Source organism: Vidua macroura, chromosome 1 (genome assembly GCF_024509145.1).
Source record: "Vidua macroura isolate BioBank_ID:100142 chromosome 1, ASM2450914v1, whole genome shotgun sequence".
NCBI classification, from domain to species: Eukaryota; Metazoa; Chordata; class Aves; order Passeriformes; family Viduidae; genus Vidua; species Vidua macroura.
Window position 1 is genome coordinate 154,280,365 of NC_071571.1, and position 4,994 is coordinate 154,285,358.

The 4,994-nt window shown below is 50.3% G+C and overlaps 1 long non-coding RNA gene across 1 annotated transcript; it reads left to right on the plus strand.

The window, feature by feature from the left end:
* The first annotated feature begins 2,400 nt into the window (after nucleotides 1-2,400).
* Nucleotides 2,401-4,028, plus strand: LOC128818764 (uncharacterized). Its single transcript, XR_008440546.1, has 3 exons — nucleotides 2,401-3,049; nucleotides 3,857-3,919; nucleotides 4,000-4,028. It is a non-coding gene; the product is annotated as an uncharacterized LOC128818764 (long non-coding RNA).
* Nucleotides 4,029-4,994: the final 966 nt, after the last annotated feature.

Sequence of the window (4,994 nt, forward strand, 5' to 3'; positions counted from 1 at the left end):
AAGGGCGAGCTCTCTTTTTACCTGTTTTCCTGGACTCCCTGAGTCCAGAAGTCAGTGAGGTTTACCAGTTTCTCGAACCCACGAGAACGTACCTTCCCTCCCCCAACCCATCCGTGAGTGGATTCCTGTAACTCCCTGAGTTTCAGATCGTACGCGTGTTGTGAGTGTACCTGAGTTCTTTCGCTTCCCCCGTAGCTGACCACTTTCTGCGCGGGATAGGGAAACTGCGGTTTATTGGGGTCCGCTCTCGCCCCGTGAAGAAGTCATGTCTGACACACACACCCACTCACGCCTCACTCAACCACGCGATACTTACGGCTCCTTTTCCCACGTGGATTCTTCATGCACATTGGGAACTAAGGAGGAGGAGCCAGGGTCCACTCGAGTTTCAGCAATGCCACATCACCTCATCTCCTCTTCACCCAGGCAGACCCTGCCACAAAGGCATCGGCCTCTGAGCTCAGCCGAAGTGTGCGGCCCAAGGAGATAGGTGTTCTTAGGAGAATGGTGAGTAGCAGAATTGTTGGTTATTGGCCCCTATGCAGCGAAGATCATGCAGTGATGTTTGGTGTTCTTGAATGTAGCTGAGCAAGGGGCCACAGTCGGTGACTCTAGGAAACTGCCAACGGGCGATGCCACCTTCCTTCATACCCAACGTGTATTCTCATCCCCGGATGTACAAGAGATAATTTGAGGTCTAGGACCCTGAGAGGGGATGGAAGCGAGGCGCTGGGAGGGCTTTTGGAGGCAGCTTTGGAGATGGGGGTGGCCCTTTAGGCCACATAAAGGAAAAGCCTCACAGTGCTGAAGTGCTCAGGGCAGAGCAGTGCCGGTGCACGATGTGTCACTTGTCTGTCATGCCTTCTGTGTCTTTTGCCTTAGTCCTTTGAGGGGCTTATCGGAAGCCCAGGTGTCCATCTTTGCATCTCTCATCTCTGTGTTCCTCGGCCCAGTGCTGATTCCTTCTCACCTTTGACTCAGGAGCCCGGACAGGCATCGGCATGGCATCCGGTCAGATGTCTTTTTGAGGTCTTGTTCTGAGCAGTTGTTCTTGCTCCGGTCTCAATTCCCGGTGCAGCTCTTAGGCTCCGTTCTTGTTTGTGTGCTCTAGGCGGTCCCCTCGTATTACGCCGAGACCCCCTCAGCAACGGGGCCACAGACCCACTTGGTCACTCTCGTGGGAATTCGGGAAGCAGAGCACAGATCTGTGATGAAGCCTTGATCTTTGTCATTTGAAGGTGTCACCCGGGGAGCCTTCAGGAGCGGCCGAGGAGTTGCTGTAAGTCGGGGAGCTAGGGAGGAGGAGCCAGGGTCCACTCGAGTTTCAGCAATGCCACGTCACCTCGTCTCCTCTTCACCCAGGCAGACCCTGCCGCGAGGGCATCGGCCTCCGGGCGCGGCCAGATGAGGCGGACGTTCTTAGGAGAATGGTGAGTAGCAGAATTGTTATTGGTTATTGGCCGCTGTGCAGCTAAGATCCTGCAGTGATGTTTGGTGTTCTTGATTGTAGCTGAGCAAGGGGCCACAGTCGGTGACTCTAGGAGACTGCCAGCGGGCGAGGCGGCCTTCCTCGGCACCGGACGTGGATTCTTGTCCCCGGACATCCGAGAGATAAGTCGAGGGCTGAGATCCTGAGAGGGGATGGAAGCGAGGCGCTGGGAGGGCTTTTTGAGGCAGCTTTGGAGATGGGGGTGGCCCTTTAGGCCACATAAAGGAAAAGCCTCACAGTGCTGAAGTGCTCAGGGCAGAGCAGTGCCGGTGCACGGTGTGTCACTTGTCTGTCGTGCCTTCTGTGTCTTTTGCCTTAGTCCTTTGAGGGGCTTATCAGAAGCCCAGGTGTCCATCTTTGCATCTCTCATCTCTGTGTTCCTCAGCCCAGTGCTGATTCCTTCTTACCTTTGGCTCGGGAGCCCGGACAAGCATTGGCGTGGCATCCGGTCAGATGTCTTTTTGAGGTCTTGTTCTGGGCTGTTCTCGACAGCTGTGATCTGTGACAATTGTGACGGCAAGCATGCGTTCTAGCAGATTAGGACTCGTAGCAATGCGGAGATCCGTAGAGCATTCTGACGCTAGGGTTCTCGGGCATCCTTCTCTGCCTTGCTTGGAATAGGTCATTGTCGTGGTTTGACATGGAAGTGAATTTTTTCCAGGAAGTTGGGTCAAACCAATCAGTGGTCAGGTTTGGATATTGGCACCTGGAGTGACCACTGAAAGTATGGACACGCCTCTGAGAACACAGGGGGTTAAAAGCAAGAACTCCCAGGAGAACTCTCTCTTTTGGTTCCGGTCGTCAGAGAGTGCAGACCTCCCCTGCCCAGCTACGGGCTGGGTGGGGGAGGGGAAGCCACGCGGCCTTGCCCAGGTAGGCCGAGGGGCTGAGGGTCTGGAACCGAGCCAGCTCCTGTGGACGGAAGGGTGGAGAGAAGTGGAGATGCCTTTGCCTCCCCCCCCCCCCAAGAGGGAAAGAGACAGAGAGCCTGACGGCACCTGGAAATTTGCCGGCAGAGGAGAAGGAGAAGGGGGGGAATGGTGCCCAGCGTGGGAGGCGGAAAGCCGGACCGAGATATCAGCCGTCCAGGGAGTCTGAACTTTTAACCCTTTCCAGGAAATGAGGGCTTTTCAAAAGTATTACTCCTCCTTGATTTGTAGTGGAAGAGAGATAGTCCGGGAACTGAGATGTTAGAAGAAGAAAATATTTAGGTGGGAAGAGATGATGAAGTAGCTTTGGCTGGACTTTTCTTGTTAGCCATGGACTGAACCAAAATCTCCTGCAATGGAGACTGCATTTTAGGGGGATGCAGTGGTGACCCAGGGAGACCTGTTTCAGCTTCGAACAGCACAAGAATGGCGAGAAACGAAGAAAGCTGAAGAGGGAATGGTGATACCCTCTGTCTTCGGGAAGAAGATGAGTCCTGTTTTTGAACCCTCAGCCCCAGGAGAAAATAGAGGGGACTGTAGTCCCAGGATGAGAAACTGAACTGTTGTATCTTTGGGTCTTTGGCAAAGCATCCTTAAAGGAGCCCTATGAGCAGTCTGTCCAAGCACGGTGGTGAGAGCACTGTGACATGGAATGGAGAGTGTCACACTGGCAGATTTTTTTTTTCCGGGTGGTTGCCATGTGTGACAGGGAAACACAGGGGGGCAGCTGTGTTTCCTGGGGGGTCTGTGGTACAAGAGAGACTTCTCTCTCCCTTGATAGTTTGAGTATTGATTATCTGAAGGGTGGTAATTTGATCAGGAATCCCGGGTGATGTTTCATGCTGGGTGTTTTTGGAATTGGGAGGAGGAGGGGTGGTTTAAAAGGTCTTCATCCTGGATTTAGTTTATGTGTTTTCTGTATTAGTAGTAGTTTAATAAAGTTTTTTTCCTTCGTTATTAAGCTTGGGCCTGCTCTGCTCTGTTCCTGATAACATCTCACAGCATTTATTTAGGGAAGGTGCATTTTCATGGGGACGCTGGCATTGCGCCAGTGTCCAACCTTGACAGTCATTCAGTTAGCATCTTGTTCCTGCAGGGTTCTCTGCGCCTTAGAGGCTCGCCATCAGTCTCAGCTAGGTCATCTCATTCTGCAGTCTCTGGCTCCCTGAGGGCATTCTTCTCGCTCAGAGCTTTCTCCCCCTGTTGTGTCCCCTTGTTTGTCTTGTTCTGTGTCACGGGTGTCTGGGTATTTGGCTGGAGCTGCTCTGCCCTGCTGCATAGCCTGGTGTAGGTCTAGAATGGGGCGTGTCCTGGGGCCTGGAAATTTGTAATGTGGGGTGTATTTGGACTCTAGATGGGATCTGTAGATTGATGAAGGCTATCTGGAGCTGTTAAGTTATCCTGCAGTGCTCTGACTTTTGTCCTAACGTTCTTTCAGATGCAGCCAGATGGAATCCGTGGCAGAGGGCCCCGTCCCGGGTGAGGGGGGTCCCCCAAGAAGGTCAGTCGCCGTTTGTCTTTGCAGGGGAAGCATAAATGGTGCCTCTGTGTTACAGCATTGTTCTTTGTCTTTATTTTTAGGAGCTAAAGCCAGATACTAGCGGTCAAGGTAAGTGGGTAAGGTGAGCAGTGAGCGGTGGCAGGCAGCAGTTGTTCTTGCTCCGGTCTCAATTCCCGGTGCAGCTCTTAGGCTCCGTTCTTGTTTGCGTGCTCTAGGCGGTCCGCTCGTATTACGCCGAGACCCCCCTCAGCAACGGGGCCGCAGACCCACTTGGTCACTCTCGTGGGAATTGATGATGACAGGTAAATTTGTGTTGGTATGTTTGGTTTTTTTTTTTTTTTTTTGGTTATTTTTTGATATATTATTGTTCTCTTGGTTCTTAATTGGGCTAATTGATTTAAATTGCAGGTTTGTTATTTTGATGTAAATTTGTTTTAGTGTTTTGGGTTTTTTTGGGTTTTTTTTTTGGTTTTTTTAATTATTTTGTTTGTGCCTATATATTATCGTGGTAATTTTTTTTAGTGATTTTAGTGATTTTACTTTTTGTCTTTTTTGTGTAATTTTGGGTAAGTGTGTATAAATGTTATTTTAAGAGTTTGTTACGTGTAAATTTTTTGGTTTATAATTTAAAGTTTGTAAAGTATAAGGTTAGTTGTGAAGAGCTATACTCACAAGGTATGTAGTGTGGAAACCCAGGGTACCAGGAATAGTTACTGAGGATGCAAAAAGGGTGCTGCCATCTTGGTCTATTATGGGTGGTTTGAAGAAAGTGTCCATTATGTCGTGGTCAGAATTCTTGAGCATATTTCCTTGAGTTGGAAGAAAAGTCTTTTGAAAATGGAGAAACATGTTGATAAATTGTGGAGCTGGTCTGTTGCCCTGGAAAGCAAACACTTAGGGCAAGCAGGTGAAGTGCTGGAGTCTTGTTTGTTGTTTGCCAGAAGCAGAGTAGGATCTGTGATGGCATAGGAATGTCTTGTTCTGCTGTGATGGAGATAACATTTTCGTTGCTGGCATCCTGCGTTGCAGGGAATTGTCATTTTTCTCGATCATCAGTGTCTTGAGCTGTCGTTTC